This window comes from Vicugna pacos, chromosome 30 (assembly GCF_048564905.1).
Source record: "Vicugna pacos chromosome 30, VicPac4, whole genome shotgun sequence".
NCBI lineage: Eukaryota > Metazoa > Chordata > Mammalia > Artiodactyla > Camelidae > Vicugna > Vicugna pacos.
The window spans coordinates 25,175,979-25,202,533 of NC_133016.1; the positions used below are offsets into that span (position 1 = coordinate 25,175,979).

The window sequence follows — 26,555 nt, forward strand, 5'->3', positions numbered from 1 at the left end:
GTGCACATCCTTGCAGTCAGCCTGACCCCTGGAGGCTAGTACAATGCTTTGGGGCGGCGGCGGCGGCGGTTGGGAGGCTGCCCGGGCAAGCCGGTAGATTTCTTCTCTTCCCTGCAGCCTGGCCTGGGGTGGGGCTTGGCCGCCAGAGATACGCCAGATTTTGGACTCCAGGTAAGCTTGCTCCTGGGACGTGGGGCGGTTAGGTCAGGGGGCGGCTGCAGCGACAGAGGGGTGGAGCGGGGCTGCCCCTGGCGAACTGGTGGAATAGCTGCCTTGTCCTGGCTGCCGGGCCTGGGAGCGGCCTCTGCTTCCCCAGGTCGCCGGACACGCCTGCCCCCTCAGCTTGCTGAGTGGGGAGCAGAGGCGGTGTCGTTAAGCTGCGGGGCCCACGGGGGGAGGGGGGCTGCCGCGGGGGAGCCGGTCTATTCGCTCCGCTCTCCCCGGCGGCGGAGCCAGGGGCGGCTTCTCCTGCCCTAGAGGCGGGACGCGGGTCTCCAGGTGAGCTTGCTCCTGGGTGGCGGGGGCGGCGGCGGCGGCGGCAGGGGGAGGGGATGTGTTCCAGGGAGCTGCTCCATTTCTTCTCTCCCCCGCGGCCTGGCCTGGGGGCGACCTCTGCCGCCGGAGATTTGCCTGAGTTCCGACTCCAGGTGAGCTTGCTCCTGGGAGATGGGTGCGGTGCGGTCAGGGGGCCGGTAAGGTGGTTGTTGAGGGCATAGGGAGGCTGCCCCGGAGGAGCTTGTGGATTAGCTCCCTGTCTGCACTGCGTGGCCTGAAGGCGGCCTCTGCTGCGCCAGGTCCCGGGACACCCCTGTCCCACTTTGCCTGCTGGGGGCGGGAGGCAGGGTAATAAGGGTGCAGGGGTGGCGGTTGTCGGGAACCTGCAGCGGGGGAGTGGGCCCATTTGTTCCCATCTTCCCAGCGGCTTGTCCTGGGGGCGGTCGCTGTTGCCCTGGGTTACGAGACACGTGTATCCTAGTCGGTCTGACCCCGGGAGTTGGACTTGGTACATTGGCAGCAGCGGCAGGTTTTCCTATGGAGCTTGTCCATTTGCTCCCACTTCCCCCCATGGTTTGCCCTGAGGTCGGTCCCTGTTGTCCCAAGTTCGCCGGACGTCCATCTCCAGGTCAGCCTGCTCCCTAGAGGAGGCCACTTTGAAGTCAGGGGCAAGAGTGGTGGCTGCTGCGGGGGTAAGGTCTGCCTTGGGGAGCTGGTGGATTGGCTCCCTTCTCCCTGATGGCCTGGTGTGGGAGTGGCCTCTCCTGCCCCAGATCACCAGACACACCTGTCCCACTCAGCCTGCTGGGGGAGGGGCGCCCTGGGCGGTGCCTTTAAGGTGCGTGGGTGGCGATGGCGGGGGTAGAAGACATGCAGCGCGGAGCCTATCAATTTGCTCTCCTCTTCCCCGCGGCCAATCCTGGGGGCGTCCTCTGCTGCCCAAGAAGCCGGATGCCTGTCTCCAGGTCAGCTTGCTCCTGGGAGACGGGCCCGATGCGGTCGAGGGGCAGAGGCAGTTGCGACAGCCGGCTGCCCCGCCTAATGGGGCCACTTCTTCTCCTCTCGCCTGACCTGGCCTGGGGACGGCCTCTCCCGCGCAAGATTCGCCTGACACCCCACACCCGGTCTGGTTGCTCCTGGGAGGTGGGCGCGGTGAGATCAGGGGGTGGAGAGGACAGGGGTCTGCCCCTTGGCTAGCTGGAGGATAAGCTCCCATCTCTCTGGAGGCCTGATGTGGGGGTGGCCTCTGCTGCCCCTCATTCACAGGTCACACTTCTCCGGGTCATATTTCCCCGGGGTTGCAGTAGGGTGCGGGGGCATCGGTGTGTTGGCGGGGGTATGGAGCCTGCTGCTTGGGAGCTGGTGGTTTAGCTCCCATCTCTTCCGCAGCTTGGCCTGAGGGCAGCCTCTGTTGCCCCAGGTCTCAAAGCAGTTTCCCTGACAGCTTAGCCACCGGAGGTGGGCAGGATGGGCTGACGGGGTTGAGGCAGCCGCCAAGGCAGCGACAGAGGGGGCTGTCCCTGGCCAGCTGGTCAATTTGTTCCCATCTCAATCTTTGCTGCTCCAGTTTCACAGAACTCCCTTCTCCAGTTTATTCTTCTCCTGGGAGGTGGGCGCAGTGCATGCAGCCCAAGATCTGGGCTTTCCCCTGGGGAGGGGCAGAACTCTCTTTTTCTCCTTTGTCTTTATTCTTCAACGAAGTGGTTACTGGACGCAATTCTTAATTCTGAGAATGTGTAGCCTGTGTTACGGAAGAGCTGCTGGACAGTGAGTTTTCTGGGTGGATTTTCACATCAGCTGATGCCCCAGGCAGGCAGGCAGGAAAGCTATTACTCACAGCTTCTTAGTCTGGAGTTGGCTGTGGCCCCGCAATCCTCACCATGCTTTTTAAAAATGTGTTACTCACCTCTTTTTCCTAGGTGACATTTTAGGTTATTGGGTCACAGATTGCTGGCACACTCATCCCTGTTCTCAAACATCTTTTAAACATGAGTGAAGTGATAAGTAGGGGAAGATGATTTACTGAAAGGTAAGAATACTTAAATTCGCATTAAAGCTACATTCTGTCAATCTTTCTCAAATGATTTTTCTCTGATTCTAAATCCACGACCTAGTGAATGTTGTACTCCTGTGTAAATCATTGATCTTCACATCACATTTGTTGAGTGGTCAACGAGATTTGTTAATTAGATTATTCCTGAAAGGAAAAGTTCTGGCTTTTCAGAATTCCTTGTCTGATGTCACCCAGGCAGTCACAGTAGAAGACAGAGCTGATATAAAAATCCCTCAGCTGCCTGAACTGCAAAGCTTCTGGGATTACTGATCCCTGAAATGCAGGTGACTCTTGATGATAATCTGGGGGATGGTTTATATGATCAGATTCTTCCAGTCCTATAAATGGGTTCCATGGCCCCAGCCCCGGGAGAACTGGTCATAAGGGCCATATCGTGAGGGGTGGGATGGGAAGGCAAGGTGTAAGAGTTGGAATCACTGAGCTTCCACACTCACTAAACACAGACTCCAGAGCCTAATTGTTGTCAGATTCCGTTCTGGATTTGAGAGTATGTTCATACATGATTCTTGCCTTTCTGGAGTCACTGCCTTGGTGGAAGTAAGCTTTACATAGATCTGTGGAGGATGACAATTAAGTAGATGGGCTGTTATGGTTCTCAGAGTGCCCAGGCTTGCTCTTCTAGGCACTCGTGGGACTAACGAGAGTCATGTTATTCACTCATTCACCGATTTATTACCCTTGAATTGATCACTCGTCCCACAGTAAGTGAAACAACGGATCAGGAAGCTGAGTTTTGTCCCCTCTCCTATCACTGATTGTATTTGTCAGTCGGGCGCCCTGCGTATGCATTGTGAAATGGTGGTATATCGTGCCCAATGGGCAGCACTGTCAGTTCTGAGAATCAGGGTAGACACGTGGGTAGGACAGCACCCTGACACACATGGCACCCCCCCACCCCATGAGACAGCATTGTCGATGCTCAGGTGACCCGATGTAGACCGCGGTGCTAAACCTGAGCATGTTTAGTGATCCTGGTGGCTATGGAAATACAGACTACCGGTTGCTACCTCTGGAGAATCTGACGGTGTGCACCCCAGAATACTGCATTTTAAGAAGCACTTTAACTAATTCTGATGAAGAGATCTGAGTGTCCCACTGAGAAACACTGGTGTGCGAGGAACCCATATTGAGGATTCTCAGGGAACGATGTCTTTTCAGGATGGTCCAAGGGCCCTCACTTGAGACTTTTGCCTTGGGTTTAATTGTATGTGTTCAGAAGAGATGTCTTTCACTTCCAGTGCTTGTCAGCATGCTCTGTGCAGGGATTTGCTCTCAGTAGATGGCAAAAACTATGATTCTTCAGGTCACCAATCTACAGTGTGAATGATATTTTATTTTGGTTTTCTTTATTGCAATGCAGAGTCTCCCGAGAAGAGATTCAGACTGAACAGCTTTGTGTCAGACTTTGGAAGACTGCTGCTGCCCAAGGTGTTCTCTGGCAGCGCAATGACGAATCTAGGCCCCTCTTTCACTGCTACATCAATGAAGTGGACCACTTGGACAAGGCCAAACCTGGTATCCCTACCATAGCCCTTTACAGTGATACTCGGCTACAGGAAGTCATCAGATGCAGCAGGTGGCCAGAGGAGGAGCCGAACAGACTCATGAAATGTGACATCCCCAACTTCATCAACACGGACCAGAACTCTTTCTTTGGGGAAGATGATCTCCTGATTTTGTAACTACCGATTGTTCTAGAAAATAAGCCAGTTGCCCAGAACTCACACAAAGACTTGAATTGAGAAACGGGCTTTGTCAGGTATCTTTCTGAAGATGTGAAGTCTGTCTTTGTATGGCAGGAAATCCCCTTTCACATAACTGTATGTGTTTGTGTCTGAGAGAGGGAAATGGAGACAGACAGAAAAATGAAGAAGCAGAAGAGAGCCCCCTCTGAAGAGAGCTAGTTAAGGTGAGTTTTTGTGCCTTTAATAAACATTTGGGTTTTTGGGGGGAACAAAGTATTTACACTGTCTTATTCTCCTCGTTGGAAACCTTGGCCCCGACCTCAGTGTCAGTGGCCTTGAACGGGGGTTGCACGCTGCGTTTCATCTGGCGCTGCCACTTCCACGCTCTGCCTTTAGCACGTTGCTTTGCCTGTCAGGGTTGCCACCCTTTTAACTGTAAGGTGAGGAGTCTGGAGTAGATGATCCACCCCAGCCCTGCTGTTTTGCAAATTTCTGATTTCGTATTCGGATGAGTCTGGGATACACCCAGAGCAGTATAAACCAGGCCCTACCTCCTGCCTATTGCTGGGGCATCCCTCAGGTCTGTGCCTTCTACTCAACCCTTTACTGAGCCCAGCTTTTGTCAGGAGCCCAAGTGCCTACCGGGATGGCAGGGGACTTGTCTTTCGTGGTCATGGTGGCCAAGAATTCTATTGGTGTGCTGAAACAACTCTTCTGAGATCCTCCACCCACCCCTGCTCAAACCTAATGACAGCACTACGGTTCCTTTCCTAGGAGGAGAATCAATCCATGGTGCATTTTATGACAATCCTGTCCCCAGGGATGCACGGAAGTTTATCAGCTGAGTGAGGGGAGGTGCCTCTGTGTCCCTGTATCTCTGTCTGCTGACAGTTCGCTGCCACCGGCTACTGAACAAGAAAAGTGCTATTCACCATGTTGTGTGTTTTCCAAATGTGTAGGTGATGGTCTTGTGGCTCGTGCGTGGGCTTTGATTTGGGATGGTGAAGGGCTTATGTATACCTCATCAACATGTATTCGAGGTGGCCTGGTGCCACACAGATTTGATTCATGAAGGCGTCAAGCCTGCACACTGGTTTGGAAACAACTTGGTTTTGATCATTCACACTGCATGCATGACTCGCTGCTAATCTGTGGGTGATTTTTTCATTTTAGATTTATTCACCCCGTGTCTTGCTTAAGCTGATAAATACATTTATTTCACCAGAATATTCTGTGATTCTTTGTTTTCACACATCCAGTTTTTTTAATTCCTTTAAAAATGATTCTGTGTTTATAATGCCTCCTAATTCCTATCATCTCTATGTTCCCATTGGCCTGAGCCATGCACCAGATTTGATTCCGGAACTGTTCCACCAAAAGAAATCCCTTCGCCGTAATATCTTTTGAAGAAAATATTATTCTTTAAGGCTCTAACAGTAAATCGTAGAACAAAGCATGGAACATTTCTTGTAGTTAATATATGTTCGTGTGAAAAGAAATGATATTTTCATTAAACAATGTTGATTTTAATAACTTTTACAAATGTGAATATTGTTATTCATAATTTAAGTAGCCAGATAAAATCACAGTTATTTATTATGAAGATTGAAAACTATTTACACGGTCTCTTAATTAGAAGTAGCTTTATTAGAAGACTGAAGGGTATTTAAAAGATGGAAAAATACCCATGATGACACCATCATTTTTATTAACTAAATATCAAGAACTCTGCAGGGTTAAGATTTAACCCTCTGCAAGCTGCCAAGTTAGCTTGAGGTAGTTTGTGGATGCTGCAAGAAGACAGGACACTCCCCCAGGATCAGAGTCAAAGGACTTCCTGCCAGCACAGCAGGCAGCCTGTGGTTCATGTTCATGTTGGTTCCTGAGTTCCTTTGCTATTGCTGTTGTAACAAAGGACCACAGACTCAGTGGCTTAAAGCAATACACATTCATCTTCTCACTGTTCTAGGGTGCAGTAGTGCAAAGTCAATGTCAGTGGGCTAAAACCAACGAGTGGCCAAGGCTAAGTTCCACACCGAGGCTCTTGGGAGGGATTCATCTTCCTACCTTTCCCAGCTTGCAGAGGTGCTCACACTCCTTGGCCCAGGGCTCTGTGTCACTGTGACCTCTGCTGCCACTTTACATCTCTGTCTCTGACTATATAGATATAGAGGAAGAGTCTTCTACATCTGGTATGGACCCTTTTTCCTAAATAGACATTGTATCCCTATTTATGTGCAGATTAAAGCCACTTCCCTCCAGGGTTCAGTGGCATCAGCTCACAAGGTGACCACTCTGGGCTTTAAGTGTCCTCTTTGTATTGTCACCTGGGAAATTCTCTCTCCATAGTTAGCTCTGTGTTACTTTGTTGTTGTATTTTACCCAGCATTACTGAAAGTTTTCTTAAAAGGGATCCTAATTAGCTCTGTTTACCTGTTTCCAGAGCTGAAAGCTTCAGTTCTAGAGTATCTGTTTGATTTTTCTTAAAAATACATTCCAGTATATTTCCCTGGTGAAAGTCTTTACCCTGTTATCTATTCTCCCAACATTTCCTTATTTTCTTGAATATATTAAAAGTATTTTATAGCCTTTATTGGTAACTATGATTCCTACATCACCTGGGGGTTTGCATCCTTTGTCTAATGCTTCTTATACTCATATTATCTGTCATATAGTCTGGACATGTTGCATGTCAAGAAATTCTTTATTACATGGTAGACATTGCAAATGAAAAATGCATATGTTATCTTCCATGAGAGGTTTTCTACCTTCCCGTTAGGCAGACACGGTGAGGGACTGATCATGTTACTCCAATAAGGCGCTGAGGTGGATCAGGACTAAAGTGCCTTTTTTTTTTAAAACAGATTTGAGGTATACTTGGCAAAATAATTTTCACACGTTTGAAGTGTACAGCTTAATACGTTTTGATGTAAGTATATCCCCAAGAAACCATGACCACACTCAAGACAGTGAACATACCCATCACCAAAGCTTCTCTCCTGCCTTTTGTTGTCCCTCCCTCCCTCCCCATCTCTTCCCCTGGAAACCATTGATCTGCTTTCTATCACAACATATTGGTTTGCATTTTCAAGATCCTTTTATGAATGGATTCATGCAGTATCTACTCTATGTTGTCTGACTTCCTTCATTCAGTGTAATTATTTTGAGAGTCTTCTGTGTTGCTGTATTAATAGCTTATTTGTCTTATAGCAGAGTTTTGTTTAGTGCTGAGTTTTACTGAATAGTTTATTGTGAGCAGTGTTTGGATAGACCATCATTTCTTTCTGCGTTTACTTCTTGATGGATGCATGGGTTATTTACAACTTGAGCTATTATAAATAAATTTGCAGTGAATATTTGGTTACAAGTCTTTGTATGGATATATGCTTTTCTTTTCTAAAGCACCAGATGAGGAATGTCTGGGTTATATGGTAGATAAGTGTTTAAATTTCTTAAAGAAAGTGTTAAAGACTTTTCCAAAATGGTTGTACTATTATAAATTCCTCGTGGTGTGTATCAGTTCTGGTTGCTCTACTTCCTTGCCAGCACTTTGTAAGGTCGGTCTTTCTAATCGTATTCATTCTAGTATGTATGTGAACTAGTATCTCACTGTGGTTTTTAAAAGCATTTATCTAATGACTAATGACATCTTTAATTAGCATCTTTTCATCTGCTTATTATCCATCTGGATATCTTTACTGAAGTGTGTTTCCTGGCCTCATTCATTCATTCAGGTGTTTGCATTATTATTGAATTTTGAGACCTCTTTATTCTGGATCAGATACAAAGAGAAACCTTTATCAGATATATGATCTGCAAATAGCTTCTGTCTATGGCTTGTCTTTTCATTTGCTTAGCAGTGTTTAGAAGAGCTTTGAAGAGTCTTCATGTTGATAAAGTTCACTCTACCAGTTACTTTTTAAAATACATTATACTTTTGGTGTCATAACAAAGAAATATTTGCCAAACCCAAGGTCATAAAGCTTCAGCCTATGCTTTTTCTCCTCGCTGTTTTATAGTTTTAGATTTCCTATTAAGATCTATGATCCATTTTAAGTTAAATATTGTATACTTTGTGAGGTGTGGATCAAAGTTCATTTCTTTTTTTTGCATATGACTATCTAATTGTTCCAGCACTACATGTTGAGAAGATACTTTCTCCACTGCATGCTTTTTGAGAATCAATTGTCTATATAAGTTTTGGTTTAGTTCTGAACATTCTATTGTGTTCCATTATTCTATTTTCCTGTTTTACACCAACACCATACTTTCTGATTACTGTAGCTTTATAAAAAAGTGTCTGAAAATCAGATAGTGCAAGTCTTCCAGCATTGTTTTTCTTGTTCAAAGTTGTTTTGAATATTTGGGATCCTTTGAATTTTTATATGAATTTTGGAATCAGTTTTTAAATACCTTACATCCTGTTCTGCCAAAATTCCACACATATCTTTGGCCATCTCCAAAGCCACATTTTCTGAAGAAGTCTCTCTAGATCCCAGATGAAAGGAATTTCTCTTTCATCTGTGCTCCAATCACATTTGATATTATTTGATTACCTTTATTCACATTTGGCTGTATGTACTTCTCTGATCTTTCCAGCCATATAGTAAATCTCAAAAGATTAGGAATCTTGACTTGGTTCCCTCTGTCTGCTGAGAAATTAATTCTATACTTTGCAGGAGTGAGCCCTGCAGCAAGAGGTATCTGCAGCACACATCTAGCTCATTGCTTGCATATTGTCAAGGAATCCTACAGATTTAGAATTGTTTATTGATTGTTGTCTTCAAGACGGCTCAGTCTTTTTTATTTCTACTGCAACTGCTGCAGTTTCAAAGAACAATGGGCTAATTATTTTCCAAAAATTAAATCATACTCTAATTGTGTTGTCACGCAAATTATGTGCTGCTGTGTCTTAACAACCTGCTTAGTGTTCACAGGCTCCTTCACTCATAGAACTTTTGGGAGAATTTCATATCCTTAGAGATAGTAACGCTGTCTTTGGCGACCTGAGCAGCAGTATCTGAACTCACTCCTGCTGTTTTTCCTGTGTCCCCTCTAGCCCTCCTCCAGCCCTCCATGGGGGGCCCAACATTTCTGCCTTGGAAAAGCCTGTTGCTTCTCAGGAAGACTTCCCTATGAAAGATAATCTTGTCCTTCTTGTGGGGACATTCAGTCCAGAGACCTGACAGCAGGGGAAAATGTTTAGCCTGCTTTTGGTAGAACCTAAATTCTTCCATACTTATTAGAAGCAAATCCAATGAGGAAACTGTTCTGGCATCTAACAAATCAGCATAAATGTCTGATAAGGCAGATCAGCTTCCCCATCTCACTTAGTGGTCATGTTGATGTGACACTCACCTTGGCTAACATTTTCTCCTGTGAGCAAAGTAAAGTTCAAGACATTAAGAAGGGCTTTTTTTCTTCCTTAGTCTTTCCACATTCACTGTGTTTCGTGAGATTATATGAATCCTGCTTATTTTCAGCACAGTACTAAGCTTTTTAAAAGGATCATGTGTTTAAAAGGCTGGTGGACAATATTTTAGAAGACAGAAATCCTCAGATTTTGGTCCTAGAGTTGAACCTGTTTAGTGATGAACGAAAATTCCCGTTAAAATTTTAAATTCAGTGATATAAAGTTTTAAAAATAGTTAAATATTAGTCAATTTCATTAAACACTATAGCAGTTATTAACTTTTAAGCCTGTTTCTGGGGTAACTTTGCAATGATTCCCTCCCTTTATTTATTCCCTCTTTATCAAATCCTTGAGAGTCCCCTGTCATCATTGTCAGTATCATCATCATCATCAACATGGAACTGATTCCTCTGGAAGATTCTAGGAAAATAAAGAGATGGACGGGGTTATGTGTAGGTCAGTGTGTGCATATACAATAAGAACAGCTGTCAGACATTAGATGCAAGATACCCATTTCATTTAGAGAAGAATGTGGTCATGAAATCCTGATGTGGTGAATGAAGGAAGCAGTAGGAACAGGATAGTCAGCGGAAAGGAGGAGGAATTGAGTGAAGCGGGGAGCATAGATCCTTGGTTAGGTGATCAGCACATTCGTGAGAAAGAGGGGAGTGTGATGGCAGAATCATGTCCCTCCCCGGCCACAGGATAGCCACCTGTGACATGTTACTGTACATGGCAAAAAAGATGACATATTTTAGAACAAAAATCTTAGAGAATTTCTGCTTCCTAAATTGTCTATTAGTTAGCCTTTTAAATCCATAATACATTATTAAAGATTAGTGCAGGGGCACAAATAAATAGGATTCATATAATCTCACCAGACATACTGAATGTAGAAAGATAAGAAAAAAAACCAAACAGTCACTTATAAGTGCCTTGAACCATAAATTGCTCGTGAGAGGAAATGTTACACAAGGTGAATGTCATGGCCACATACATACTGCCTGAGTGGGATGGGACAAGGGGATCGTGAGATAAGACAATAGGGTGAGTAGCCTGGATTGTCCAGGTGGGCCGAATGTAATCACAGTGTTCCTTAAAATGGAGTATATTTCCCAGCTGAGTTTAAAATCAGAGGCAGGTGTAGCGATGGAGCAATGTTCAGAAAGGCTGCTGGCCATGAAAATGGAGGAAGTTGATGGGCACAAATTATGGAAGGTGGGTGACCTCTGTAAACTGGAAAAAAAAAACAAAAAACAAGGAAACATTCTCTTCTAGACCCTCTAGAAGGAAGGAACCCTGCTGGTACCTTGAATTTAGCCCAAGGAGAACTGTGTTGCATCACTGACCTCCACAGCCATAAGCTGATAATTCTGTGCTAGTTTAAGCTATTAAGCTTATGGAAATTTGTTACAGTGGTAATAGGAAAATAACATAGTGAGCGGTAGTGTAAGGGATTAAAGGTCTAGGATGGGGTGTGGATAGAATTCTGACATTTACCTCTAAAAAACAACCAGGTGAAGTGGGAAGGTGTTTTAAGGAAGACCTACCTGGCAGGGCTGTCAAGCAGACTGGAGCGAGCGGAGCCTTGGAGTTAGAGGAATCAATTAAATCTCTACCAGAAAAATAAGGAATAAAATGTAACAGGGCTTCAGTGTTAGTGGATGTAGGAATGGAAATGGGCAGAGAGATATAAACATTATTTTGAAAATAGCTACAGGTTTGATGACTGCATGTTGGGGAGAGTTAGCCGATGTGTGGACTGAATGTATGCATCCCCTCAAAATCCATATGTCGAAACCCCATCTCCCAGGGTGGTGGTATTGGGAGGCGGGGCCTTTGGGAGGTGATTAGTAGGATAAAATGAGGTCATGAGTGTAGAGCCCTCATGAATGGTATTAGTGTTCTTATACAGGGTCCCAGAGTGCTTGCTTCTCTCTGCTCTCTGGCCCATGAAGATAGTGGGAAGACAGCCATCTCCGAGCTGGTAATCCTCTCCCAGATACATTGACCTTGAAAGCCTCAGCCTCCAAACCGTAAGGAATATGCTGGTTGTTTAAGCCACCCGACCCACGGTAATTTGTTACAGCATCCCAGACTGACGAAGACAGTGGAGGATAACACTGAGTTTGGCACTGATTTCCTGGAGAATGCTGAAACCCAGGGAAGTGGGCAGCACAGACGTTTACTCATTTAGTCCTGCCAACACAGTAGGGGATAAAGTCTACATATTCCTCGCTATTTGAAAGGTAAGGAAAAAGAGGCACAAATAATAACAACAACAGCGACAACAACAACAACAATAATTTGTCCAAGATTAACACAGAACCCCCTGGAGGGAGAGTGAGAATTTATACTTATGCAGGCTGGCCCCAGAGCCCCTGCTCATAACTACTAAGTCAGACCATCTTGCTTATGTGGATCAGTTGTTTTCAACTGTGATATGAGGGTACTGTGTCCAGTAACTTATAATTTCAAAATACCTCACTGTAAGGCAAACATTAGTCGCAGGCATTAAAAACCTCCAAAAGCAAGACATAAAAAAATAACTTGTTAGGGCAAGATAACCAAAAATGTTTTTAAATATTATACCTGCTGACCCTTTGCAATAAAATGTTTATTTATAATTCTGTCTGGCTACAGAATAACATCATAATCCTGCATGTGGCTTGTGGCTCCCATGTTGGACAGCACAGGCCTAGAGAATTTAAATGTCTTGCCCAGCCTCACCCAGGAAGCTCGTGGTGGGATCAGAGCTATAGTCTGGGACTTTTCCTTCCTATCCAACAAGTCCCTCATGGAAGTTTAGAAGCTTCTCCTTTGGTGCCAAGCTGTCTATCCGTACTTATGACATCTTGTCAGGTGCCCCGGCCTGCTTCTGAACATCAGCCAGAACCCACTTCTGCTCTTTTTTGGCCAGGGAATACCTTCTAGCAACTTCCATTGCCTTCTTGGCATCAGTTCTTACCTGGAAGGGTAGTGGCTAGAGATGGAAATGTGTCCACATGACAGGTTTTTCATAAATATAGTAGGAGTGGTCAAGAGAAGAAAACGTCAGGAAGGCGAGTGGTAGCAGGTCATTTAATATACAAAATGCATACTTTCAATGTATGTTTGTGTTTCCGAGTCCAGGCTTGTTCTACTCGTGCATTACAGGCCAACACATCAGGAGACCAGGTTTTGGGGCAAGAAATAGCGGCTTTAATTTGTAAAGCCAGCTGAGAAGATGGCAGACCAATGTCCTGGAGAACCATCACCCCAAGTCAGAAGTCAGGCTCTTCTTATATTAAAAAGGGGAAGCGGGAATGCTTGGTTGTTGCAAACTTGGTGTATGAATTCTTATTTGTTAGAATCCTTGGTTCTTGCAGCTCTTCACCTGGGTCAGATCCGTGTAAATCTTCAACAAACAAATGTTATTTTCTATTCTGTATCTTGTTATCTTTATACGAATGGAAAAGTGTTAATATCCTTCAATGTCAGAGCCTTGAGAATAGTGTCTCCTGGATATTTCAGGCTCTAGGCAACATTGTTTCACAAAAGGTGCAGAAACAACAAGACTAAGCCTAGGAAACAGGGTACAGGGTTAAATTCAAAGGAACAGATCTAATAAGGAGTCAGATTTGTTCTTTCCTATTTCAGTAGTGCCATGGAGAAGGCACATTAGGCAGCTTTCTGTAGGGTCCTGGAGGCATTCTCTCTCAGACTCTGTGCGCCTCTTTTGAAAACCGGTCATCGCTATCTGGCCTGCTGGAAAACCACTCCGCCTGTTTTGCCCTGATGATGTGTTCTGTTTATAACTCATCTCTACTCCTTGGAAAAAAACTCAATAAAAACTCAGTAGGTTTTCCACCAGCCCTGGGCAGGGGTGAGGGATAGCATGTTATTATTTTAATAAAAAAATATAAAAGAAGTCTTAAAATAGCACTGGGCACATAGGAGAGAGACAATCAATGCTTCCTGGCTTAAATCAAAAGTGATGACTCAGTGAGTCCATGGCTGCTGTATTTGCTGAACTAGTTACTCCTTTGCTCCATTATACTTTTATTTTAACTGAAAAAGAAATAGATGCATATGGTTAAAAAAATTCAAAAAGAGCATAAAATACACAAGTGAAAGAAGTTTTCCCTCATCCTCTGTTCTTATACGCCTCCCTGGAGATGCCACTGTTTACAATTCTTTGTTTGCTTTTCCAGGTATGCTATGCACATTCCCACCAATGTATGTAAATTCATTTAAAGTTTTACTTATTTTTAACTTAAAGGGATTTAAATCCTCAATTGGCTTCTGCCACGGTAATAGAACAGAACAAATCTGACTCCATATTAGATCTGTTCCTTTGACTTAAACCCTGTGCTCTGTCTCCAAGGCTTCATCTTGATTGCAAAACAATGCTGCCTAGAGCCTAAAATATACAGGAGAGCCTATTCTGAAGGCTTTGATCTTTAAGGGTATTTAACTCTTTTCCAATCATATAAAGATAACAAGTTGCAGAATAGAAAATAACGTTTGTTTTGTTGGAGGTTTACAGGGATCTGACCCAGGCAGATAGCTGCAAGAACAAAGGATCCTAACAAGAAGGAATTCCTACACAAAGAAATTTGCAAAAACCAAGCACATAGGAAAGGAGCCTGAATTCTGACCTGGGGAGATGGTTTCCCAGGACATTAGTTTGCCATCTAGGTCTACAGAAACTATCTATTCCATGCCCCAACAACTGGTCTCCCAACTTACTGGCCTGTCCTGCACTGAGGAGAATGAATTTGGACTCAGTAACACTTCTACCTACCTAGCAAGCTGGGCACTGGAACTGAGGACAGCTCTCCCACACACAGGGGCCTACTGTGAGCCCTTGATTATTCCAGAAGGTTGGGGTGTGGTTTACTCAGGAGGGATGGGGACTATGCACCAACACTCAGGCAGTCTGCTCCTTCTGGGGCTCTGACATTTTACCTCCCGCTCCCTGCCAGCCCAACACTTGGGACAGTGAAGCTAAGGCAGAGATCCTGCCTCCCTGTTTCCCAGCGTGTAAAACGGGAATGTGTACTCTTCCCAAAGTAGTTCTGAGCAACAACACCTGCGGGTGCTTGGTTCCCGGAGCAACAGTAAACCCAGCTCCTTGTGGGGGCAACGGGTGTGATACCCGTAGGGTTTCTGCAGAGACCTCAGCTGGAGGGCTGGGCAAGGGACGTAAAATATGAGCTGTGCGCATTGAAGGGTTAAAGAAGGGTGCATAGGCAGGACTGCTGCCTCTTTTGTGGTGCCCCCAGAGGTAAAACGCTTTCTCCCCATCTCTGCAACTCCCCTCCCAACTCCAGATACCTGCCTTCTCTCTGCTCCTCCTGTCCATCTGTCTCCCTCCATTTTCCCCCTCCTCCCCTCCTCCTCCATTATTCTCCCTCCCTCGGTTCCCCACCTTCTCTCTCAGGATCCAGAGCGGATCGATGGCCCTCCTGCGCATGCGCAGTCTCTGCCAGCTGGACCGCGGGTTGGAAGCTCCAGCTCCGAGCGGAGGGTCGGCACCAAAGGCTTCACAGCCCTGTCGCCCGGTAGGCCTTTGGCTCCTGCCTGGGGCCGGGGCCTCTGGCTGTGGAAGTGCAAGGTGGGGGGATCTCGGGAAAGGGGTCATTTGGCTGCGGGAGGGCGGTCGGCTTGTCACAGCCCCCCAGGGCGCCAGTCAGCCTGTGTTCTGCTGAATTGCTCCGGCCAGGCCCCTCTGCCCGCGCCACCTGCCCCGGCGCCCCGGCCACAGCTGTCCAGGGCCAGGTGTGCCCCTGCCGCCTCTTGGCTCAGCCGGGATCCCCTAAGTCCGCGGCCGGCGTCCACTTCCCCTCTCCCGCCCGCGAGTCCTCTCCCCCCGGGCTTCCTCTCCTCGGCCGCCGGACCGTCCCCACCACTGGGCGGGCTGCGTCCCGGGCGGGCGGGGTCTGCGGACCGGGACAGGGGCGGGCACCTGGGGATGGGGCTGGGGCTGGGGCTCGCCTCCGAGCGGGGCTGCAGCCCGCATCCCCCACACCGCTCTCCCTGCCCCGCGACCCCGGGGCTGCCTTCCTCTCCCTTTCCCGCTCCCTGAGGTACAGATCAGCGGCGTGGGCGCTGCTCTCCCAGCTAAGAGCCTCCGGCTGTAACGTCCAGCTTCTCCTGGTGGAGTCGGGAAAAGGGAGCGGCAGTTCTGAGGGAGCTTCTGTCTCCTCGCTCAGTATTTCTGCCCCAGGTAAGTACCTTGAACCATTTCAGGTGTAATGATGGCGGTGCTTGTTGATGTCACGTGTTTTTATAGTAAGAGGGATTACAGTGTTGAAAGCAGGGCTAGGTTCAGTTAAAAATAAGCTTAAGGCATGAGGCTGTGACATCCTCCATCCTTCACTCTCCCAGGGTGAAAGGTGAGACCATCGATCTTAAAAAGATACTTACAGTCCCTAACTAGCCCAGCCCAGCTAGTGTATGTTAACAGGAACAGCACCACCAGAGGCGTTGTGGACCCAGGGACATTGCAGTCCTAAAGAGCTCCTGGAAAAATCTGGGGTTTTTTTTGTTTGTTTTGTTATGTTTTTTGTTTTTCTTAAATTGTGGGGCAGACTAGTAGTATAGAGGGAAAAATAATTGGCAAGAAGGATTTTTTCATATAACAGCTTTATTGTGATATTGTTCACACACCATGAAGTCCACCCACTTAAATGTTACAATTCAGCAGCTTTTAGCATATTCACATTTGTGCAACCATTATTATTCCAGAACGTTTTCATCACATCAGAAAGTACAGTGGAAATGAATGACCTATCCACTCCTTCCCACTGGTGGTTCTAGAGAAGTTTCTTGGCTGTTTTTGACCATAAATTAACTTGTTACATTCCATGAAATATCTGGTAGGAATTCTAATCAGAATTGCAATGAATCTGTCTATCAAAGCAGGAAGAATTAATGTCTTTATGGCATAAACTTCTTCTACACATGAATATATCTGGGACCCTATCTTTTCAACTGTCCAGAGCCAGGCCTATGGGAAATCCTCATTAATTCTTGGGTTTGTGGATGATGAGATTCAATACATCGTTAGATGCAACTGTAGACTTTCACAGAAGAGAAAAGTAACCTCCTAGAAGCCAAGTGATTCTCTGATGGTTAGAATTAGTGACAGCCAGTGCTGGAGTGTTTGAGTGGACTTGATGCTTGCAGAGTTCTCCACCACCTACAGCTAAGGGGATTACCGTGTTCTTTTACTTTTTTTTATGGCGTTGCTTTTATTTTTGCTTATTATATAAAATTATTTTTTATTGAAGTGTAGTCAATTTACCATGTTAGCTTCAGATGTACAGCAGAGATTCAGTTATAAGCATATGCATATGTATATACATGTCTTTCAGAATGTTTTTAGTACAACTCATTACAAGAAATTGAATATAGTACCCTGTGCTATATAGTAGGTCCTTGTCATTTAGTTTATATTTATTAATGTGTATCTGTTAATCCTCCCTTTCCTGCCTGCTAACAACAGTTTGCTTTCTATGTCCATGAGTCTATTTCTAGCAGCACCGTTTTTGCTAGTAATATATGCTGGTTGGCTGCTTTCGGTTTCAGTAATTCCATTTTATGTGTGGGCGTTTTTCTTCTGGTGGGCCAGTGTGTGGTTTGCACACGTGATAATAGAGATCTGTATTTGGGAGAACTCCAGGCCTCGTGTAGTCCCTGGTACAGAGCGCCCACTGAACTGATGCTTGAACTTGGAAAAAAACAGTAAATGTTGGAATTTCCACTATGGTTGAGACTTCCAGGTTTCTATAACCTCTTTAGCCCACCTTAATGTTGGCTGCACCCAGACTGGATAATTTGGTGGAACTTCATGGTATGATGGTGTAGAGACAGGGCCTTGTATGCTTCTTCTCTTTCCTTTTTCCAACACTCATTCTCCTGGGCCTTCCAGGTACTCCTCCAGAAGGGCTCAGGGCTGGCTTGGTGCTGCACTGAGGCAATATTTGTTAATAAGGCCCTTTCCTCATCTCTTCTGAGCCTCCTTTTCCTTCTCTGCACAATGAGGTCTTAGACTAGATAAGTGCTTTTCAGTTTCTTTTAAAGCCATGTTTCCTTTGAGAAACAGAAAATTCAAATCTCTCCTCCCATCCCAACCCTTTAGATTTTGACACGTCCTCCAAGGAGTGACATAGCCCTTTGTGGTAAATTGATGTGATTGTGATTCCACGTGGCACAGAAAAGACTCTTCAGAGATTTATTGCAGGGAGAGGGCAGGAAAGGGGCAGTATGTCACACTTTCTAGTGTGAGCACTGGAGCAAAGGCTTGGGTTTAAATACGGTGTCTTACGTGGCCTCTCTCTAATCTTGCACAATGTGATAAACCTCTCTCCCTAGTTTCTTAATGTGTCAAGTTGGGGTGATAATATTTTAGGGCTTTTGTGAAACATTATACACATAAGCCATTTGTGTGTCAGTAGATACAAGACCTGCTAGAGAGTCAGGGATTTCTTTAAAAAGTATATATATATTGTCCACAGCACTCTGTGTGTATTTTGAAGTTCCTGGAGGGTGAGGGTTGAGTCTAAAGTCCATCGTGGGACAGGTGGCCCATGGGTCTGTGTGCCTCAGATTGACACCTCCTCCCCAGTCCTCTTCCTCTCAGTCCAGGATGAAGTTCCCTAGTAGATTTACACAGAGTTCTTGTGGAAATGGCTTTTCATTTTATTGTTTCACCAAGGAGGGTTGCCATCATGATCTCTGTGATCAGATTTTGGTGACCTGAAGGCTATGCAATAGGGGATTTCTATTTAATAAAAAGAAAAAAATACAAATACAAAATTAGACCTAGGGTGGTGGCAGGGGCTATTGAAAGTGGGGACCATTAGCTTTGTTAGCTTCAGGTGCAGTGGCCTCTGGCCACGAGGACCCTTCCTCGTGCTCTGAAGTTGGAGGGACCAGTGGGTACAGTGGGAATATTTACTGAGTGTATCTCATGGGCTGTGCATTGTCTTATTTGTACTGTGTGTTCATTATTTGAGACAGTGAGCTCATTTAACCTCAATAGCCTCTTTAAAAAATTAGACTTTTTATTTTTAGATGTAATGTAGATTCCCATGTATTTGTAAGAGATAATACGGAGAGGGCCTATGGACTCTTTGCCCAATTTTCTTTAATGGTTCAATCTTGCAAAGTTGGGGTACTATTCATTCATGACTCACTAACACTTTTAGGTTTGTGTTATTGCCCTCATTTCTATTTATGAATAAACTGGTGTTTAGACAAGCACACAGGCCTGCCCAGGTCACCCACGTGGTTACTGTAGAGTCGGGTGGAACGTGGGCTTGGCATTTCCAGGCAGTAAATTTATGATGGTCTGTGGCAGGGAGCAGCATTCACTTTGCTTGTTTATTCATTCATTCAACTAACATTTATTGAATAAACTGTATGATTCAGATGCTTTCATAGGGTTATCTGATTCTTCAGCAGTATGGAGAATCAGGTAATATTTTCTTTTTTTTTTTAATATGAGAAAAATATCTCTGAGAGGTTATGATCTCCCCAAAGGAAAAATAGCTCATAAATGAGGGACAGCACATTTGTATAGTTCCTTCTTATGCAGGTGGTACTCTAGGCATTTTACATTTGCAAACTTCCATAATCCAGATGTGTTCTTGTAAGGCAAGGGTTTTTTTAAATTGTTTTATAGTCAAGTTTACAATGTTGTGTCAATTGCAAGGTGTTTTTATTTTGAATTTTGAATTGAAAAAATATTTTTTGAGGGGGGTAATTAGGTTTATTTATTTGTTGCATTTTTTAAAATGAGGTACTGAGGATTGAGCCAAACTCCTTGTACTTGCTAAGCACGTGCTTTACCACTGAACTGTATCCTCCTCCCCAAAGCAAGTTTTCTTACCCATTATTCTGCACCTTAGGAGTTCAAATAAATTGGAATTGAAATGCAGATATTTTGATCCCACTATGGTTCTTTGCATTATATCCTGCTGAGAGGTGGGGAAGCAGTTCCTTTATTCATTCCTTTATTCAGCAGTTTTGAGCACTGACTTTGCATCAGGGCCTGGCTAGGTGCTTGGAAACAGAAAACAAGAAATAACCCTTTCCTGCAGGGGATGGAAGCCTAGACCAAAAGCTGGGTAATGTGATCTGAGCTACAGTAGCCATGTGCAGACGCTGAGGACAAACTTACACCCGATTTGCTAGGGCTTCCCTTGCCTTCTGGCTGGTACACACCAGGTCGCCGCGGCCCAGTGAGGCAAGCAGCCCACAGCACAGTATGTACCTCGATCTCTCCCCTCTCGGCAGGGCCTGCAACATGAGCGCCCCTGACTACGTGCAGTGTGCTGAGGACCACCAAACTCTCCCCGTTGTGGTCCAATCCGTGAGGATCATCTTAGAGGAGAATTTATTTTGCATCTATAATGGAATCTCCTTGGTGAGCCAGATCAGCCAGTGTGGCTCCCAGTGGGCACTCTGTATCTTCTATAGGTATCACTATGCGCCCGAGAATGGATGGAGTGGCTTCCAGACCCACCGCAATGTCGTGGGCCTTGTCACCATTACCGACTGCCTCTTGGCCAAGACCTTCTAGAAGCTCCACGCCCAGAGGAGCTGTATGGCACCACGCTCTACGACTCTCAGCTCTTTGTCTTTGTGCTGTATGGGGAGGTGGCCGAGCAGCCGCGCGCCGACGTGGCCTTCAATCTACAAGGACTGCAGGGTGGTGGAGAAGAGGATCGAGGACTTCACTGAGTCACTCTTCATCTTGCCCAAGTCCAAGTGCCTGGATGGGGACCCCGAAAATTCTCGGGAGAAGACTCCCTTCCTCTACATCCTGTTTGAGAAGGAGGACTTCGTGGGACTGAACACAGACAGCAGGCAAGTCAACCTGGAGGCCGGGCCACCCTGGCTGTGTGAAAGTTTGCTTCCCTACATCCTGAATGGGATCAGCAAGGAAGAGGGCTGTCTTGTAGCCAAGGCGGGAAGGAGGTGCAGCCCGCCGGTTTTCAGACGTTTAAAAGTGAATCTGCCTTTGTTTCAGAGAGATCCTTTTAGGGTTAGTGTGGACACTTACTCCCCCTTTTCAGCCAGGACACTTGGTGGGACCCCTGGAGTTGCTGTCCAATAGAGTAGCCACAGCCACTGATGCTAGGAGCGCTGGGGAGGAGGCTGGTCTGAGCTGAGATGTGCTGTAGGTCAAATGCACATCAGACGCTGAAACTTGTCTAGTAAAAAGAATGTAAACTATCTTCTTACTTTCTATATTGATTACATGTCAAAATGATAGTATTTTACATACAGAAGAATAAGTAAGATCTGTGCTTAAAATCAGTTTCTAGTTTTTTTTTCCCTTTTTTTTACTTTTTAAACGTGGCAACTGGGAAACATAATTTACATGACTCTCATTTCATTCCTGTTGGACAGCCTGTCGTGGGACAGTTTCATCCCTTTGCTTATAGATGAGACTCTGAATCCCGAGATGCAGAACGAAGCGCTGGTTGAGCTGGGGGTGGAGCCGATGTCTCCTGCCTCCCAGGCCCAGCACCAACACGGCTCAGGCCCTCTACCCTGCCTGACAGCCGCCATACCAAGTTATGACATCAGAAACACTGCCAGGGGCTTCCGAATGAGCTCCATACGCAGGGAAAGGCGTGTCACAAAGAATGGGACAGGGCAGGGAAAAATTCGTCCTCACTTTGTCCCTGTGATTAGGTCAAAGGCCCCACTATGCCTTGGAAGTGCAGACGAGCTCTTCTGGGCTGCCTAGCCCCTCACCCTCTACCATGATTCCCTGTGTATCTTTCAGGTTGTCCCTCGGGCAGAAGAGGGTGAGATGTCTTTGCCGATGGGGGGTCCCCCTTTACTCGGGAGATTGAGGGAAGCTGTGTCCCCCCGGCCTACGGCCTCGGGCCTTTAGTCTGGCGAGCGCTCATGGCGGTCCCACAGGTGACGGTCGGAGGGCCTGGCACATGCTGCCGGGCCTGATATGGAGGAGGTGCTCTATGATTCTCTGTGATTCTAACGTCAGATTCTATTTTCTGGTTGTTGGTAAGTTGGAGGAGAAGATGCCAGAGAATTGATAAAACGAAAGTCCACACCAGTCCTGTGAATGACAGGCACAGGGGATCCGTGTCCCACCTGCGTGTGGTGCCTGGCGGGCTCTGGATTAATTTTCACTTCCTCCCCGGACATGCCTCTATGGTTTAAGGAAGGGGAGAGGCATGTCGTGGCCATGATCTGTACTTGTCCTCGCAGGGCCCTATGATCTACACGCCTGCACTCCCCTTCTGCTCCTTGTAGATGAGCTGGCAGGTTTAGTGGCCTGGGCAAAGCTGAGGGCACAGCTGCCAGCACCGGCCACACCAGGCTGGCTCCGTTCACCTGATCTGTCACCTCCTGCTGAGCCCCCAGGCAATAGTCAAGGAAGGTGCATCGGTGCAACGTAAGCAGGGACCACCTTCTCCCCCTGGACAGACTGGTGAGTGAGCAGTGGAAGCCTGGAGCCCTGCCCCAGCCCCCAGGCCAGTGCCTCCTCTTTTGTCATAGGAGGCACTGGTGACATTTTTGCTCAGCAACTGCTTGGCTCTGAGTCTGCAGACCCACCAGAGAATGCCAGTTTGCTTTTGCCTTTTGAAGTCTGCCCTTGGGATTTGGCGGAGCAGCTGGATGTGTGCTTAGCCCATAGTGGTTGACACTGTCACCATTGTTTACCCAGAACCTCGTGTACCAGGCATGGCTCCCGGCATCAAAATACAGCAGCGCATTAAACCTCCCTCCTTGTGGGTCTGTCTGTTTTGGTACCATAAGGTCTCAGCCAGCATCTGAACGTCAGTGAGATAACGCGGCCAGTGAGCTCGGGTCAAGCAAGTTCTCTTCCAGTCACTTTTACTCCATTGTTGCTTTTACTATTCCACAGTCATTAATTTTTAAAAGAATGCTTTGGTGCAGGAGCAGAGCCTAATTCTCCCCTGTTTCTCTTGGTGGGAGTGAGTAAAATTTTCCAGCTTGAAATGCGACCACATTTTGTAGCTCAAAAGCTGTCTACACGCATCTAGGTGAAGTTTTGGTTTGGGGCGCTGACCACGTTGTGGTCCCCCGGCAGCGCCGCTCCCCTCAGGCCCCTGCCTTCCTTGGATCAGGAGGTGAGGGTGGGTCTCACCATCCCCACGTCCCTGTCCTCATCACACTCACGTAAATTCTTGTAAATGCTGTCAGTTATTTTTGTTCTCGTGTGTTTCTAATTTTTGCTGTTCCTCTTTTCCTTTTTCTATTTTCCTTTTTCTCTTATACCACCCTGTGAGCATGTTGTTGGGTCTGAAAATGTGGGTTGTGCACACCCTGCATTGGAAATAGCCAGATCGCCCTCTGTGCTGTCTCCATCGCTTTAAAAAGCAAAAACTTAACAGTTGCCTTGATCCACATATTATCCTGGTCATCTTTTTATTTTCTAGTTTTTTGAAATTTTTGCTCTGTTAGCACATCACCCACTGGAGTTTGATACCTGTTAAAGTCCTTGCTTTGAAGAACCTGTTTATTCCTCCTTATATTTGGTGACAAATGTGCTCTTACTAATTTTGTTTATTTGTTTTGAAGAAGTGAGATGTGAATTGATTTAGGCGGCTGCTGAGGGATTTTTTTCATGGAGTATTTAAACTTGGAAAGTCAAAATCTGCAGCACCTTGCTTGATTCTGGCTTTTACACAAACGTGCTCGGTACGCGGTTCCTGGCTGTCACTGTGTGACGTGCGTGACTGCGTTTCCTGGCAGGCGGTCACTGGTGAGGAAGTGGCCCGCTCGGGGGTGAGCATCTGCAGGGGATGCTGTTGGAGGAAGCAGTCACCGGTTTTTTGTTTTTTGGGTTTTTTTTGCATTTACCTTCCCAGTGCCATTTACTTTACTTTGCATTCATAGAGGGGCAGGAGCGGGTCTAAAATACATGACACTCTTTTGTTCACTTTATGAGGCTGGTTTTTCTAAGCATCAGGACAACATGGCCTTCTCCTAAGTAGCTGGTTCACTTGGATCTGGTGGACACAGGGACTGCTAAATGGGACCGCAGCTTCCTCTCTGCTTCAGCCAGTGGGCATTAAGAGCCGGGTCTGTGGTTTGCCTCAGCAGCCGTGCAGACCTCCCTGCACCGGCCTTTACTTTTACCCCTTTTTGGCAGTAAATAGCTGACTCTGTGTCTGTTGCAGCTGATGTCCACCACCGACGGCCATGTCGTTATTTTGCGGTAGTGAATCTCCAACACCCCTGTCAGCCGTGAAGGGACCTTGCATTCTCACCCTGACCCTGGTTCTTCTCACCCAGGGGAAGGGTTTGGCCACCACCGTCATGCTGGCCATGAGACCTTGTTTCTCCTTTCATGCTCTGGTCCAAATGTGGACACTTCATCCTTCACTGACTTGGTCTCGCTTGAGACAGGCCAGACTTTCTGAAAGAGTCCATCACATTCTGGGGGGGAACAGAACAGAATTAAGAGTCGCAAGTAGCAGTCTAGGCTGTCTGGGTTGGAAAATGCAGGCTGACATCTGTGATGGCCGGGCTGTGCCAAGAAAACAGGCCTTTCCCGTGGCTCCCGAGAGACCAGGGGTCGGAGCGAGAACAGACTTGCCTGGGTTCCCCCATCCTCATCTGCTCACTTGCAGGAGTGTTAGCTAACTAGGAGCTCCCCCAGACCTCGGGCCCTTCAAAGCTCAGACCACAGGAGATCCTTGAGTCCCTTCTCCTGGTCCTCCTTTGTGAGAATTCAGTGCCTTCTAAGGTGACCGGTGGCAGGAGATGCCTCCCCCTCCAGGGAGCTCCCTTCGGAGGACTGTGACTCAGTGCACCTTGCTGTGAGCTTGTGGGTTTCCGTCCGTGGTCCCTGCAGAACCAGACTTGAGACTGGCTTAGCGACAGAAATGACAAGACTGATTCCAGGGCAGGGTCAGGTGGACGGAAGAGTGGAAATTGAATGTGACCTCAAATACCTAGGTGGGTGCTGGGGCTGTTACTAAAATGGGGAGCCTGGGAGGTACCGGCCAGGAATCGAAGTCTAGAGTAAATGGTGGACATAAGGCTTATTTTTTTTTGACATAAGGCATTTTTAAGATGCCATTTGTCTTTCAAGTTAGGACTTCCAAGAGGCACTTGTGTCTATGAGCCTGGGGCTCAGGTGAAGTAGGCGGACTAGAGATACACGTTGGGATTCGTGATTCTTAGCTTGTGTTCACAGCTGTGCAACGGATGAGCTCATCTCAAGAGGTGCAGACTGTGGCTGAGGCTTGGCAGGGCTGTGCCTGGTTTGGAGGAAATCCCAGACCATGCAGCTTTTCTGTGTCAGTCAGCAGCGTTTGCGATTTTCAGAGCAATGGCATTTATCCTTAAGGTTCTGGGGGGTGGGCAGGGCCACCCAGGAAGAAATCTGAAGGGAGGGTTGTGGCCACGTGTGCCTGTCTTGGGACGATCCAGAGGCTGCAGGGTCCAGGAGGAGAACCTACTCAGAAGCTGGAGTCAGAGTGGAGAGTTGGGAGAAGGTAGTCACACTCTCCTGTGAGGAAGGGACAGAGGCCTAGGGAGTCTGCAACCTAGCGGACTCTCTTTCCCATGAACAAAAGGCAATCAGACAGAAGATTTGAGGTGAGAAGGAATGGGCGCTGGGAGAGGAGCCAACCTGGAGAAAGGTGGTTGAAAAATTCTGGAATTGTCTCCCTGCAACATAGAGTTAAAAAAACCCAGACTCTTAAGAACATTGATAGTGACTGTGGAGGACGCAGTTGTTTTTCTGGCCTCCTAAGGGTAAGGTATGTATCCGGGGATACACAGAAAAATCGGGCAGTCTGTTCCGGGGGCTTCACCCTTACCAGGGGGAACAGTGCAAGTTTAAAGGGGGAGAAGGGCAGCGGTGGGAAACTAGCCAGGCCCCGTGTCAGGTACCAGTCTGCCTCCCTACTTGTGTGTTGCATTCACATCCATGCCTCCCAGGTGGGCGGTGGCAGCCCCGTTTTGCAGATTGGGAAGCCTTCTCAGAGGGGTTAGGGAATTGGTCCGTTTAGCGGCTAGTAAATGCTGTAGCAGGATTCAAGAAGGGCCTTGTCAGACTTCAAGGGCATGTTCTCTCTACTAATTCCGGTACCTCCTCGTTGTACCTGAAATTGTGAAGTGAGTCAGTTTCGGGGCCTTTCAGAGAAAGTACTCTTTAAGTGCCTCAGGACTGTTGCACAAAGCTTAGTGTTCTTTGATGGTTCGGAAGCACCACAGTGCTTTATGCCTCACAGATGTTAGGTTTTACTCCTTTGACGATGACGTGGTTGCAAATGACGTACAGGTGCAAAACCACACTTAGCAGCTTCTGAAGGGAAACTCTCCAGTTCTCCCTTGATCCGCTTTCTTCCACGGGATGTAACTGTGCTGCAGTGTAAGCCTGAGCTTTCCGTATGGAGTGAGGGTTTGATATCCAAATTTAGCATAAAACAGTCAGATGGAGAAAATCGAAAATGACAATATATTTTGGGGTTTCATTAGACAAGATATATTATCTGTCAATGGCCCTTTCTACTGAGAGCTGTCTTCCAATGTAAGGTTCTCTGGTTTGGAAATTCAGCTCAGACACTAGGGCTCCTGTCATTGTGTTGGTGTGATTGCATTTACACAGTGCATGTAATCTGGGCTTCCTTAGCCCCAAACACTCCAGTGCAGAATCATAGGCTGTAGCCATCACTTAGTTATACAAATACTTCTAAAACGATATGATACCAAAAAGAATAAATAAAAATAAAAAGAGAGAGGGAGATTGCCTTTATCAAATTTCCTTTGGATTTTAACTGCAAACTGTTTTTGAGCCGCTCTGGTTTCCTTTGGATATGAATGTACACATTTCTTTGCATGTAACTTGGATTTTATACTTGAACACCAAGCTCTTGTT

The 26,555-nt window shown here is 46.6% G+C and overlaps 1 long non-coding RNA gene across 1 annotated transcript; it reads left to right on the forward strand.

Moving 5' to 3' along the window:
• Positions 1-522: 522 nt before the first annotated feature.
• LOC140690463 (uncharacterized) lies at positions 523-4,361 on the forward strand. Its single transcript, XR_012065757.1, has 3 exons — positions 523-647; positions 2,415-2,524; positions 3,930-4,361. It is a non-coding gene; the product is annotated as an uncharacterized lncRNA (long non-coding RNA).
• The last annotated feature ends 22,194 nt before the right edge of the window (positions 4,362-26,555 follow it).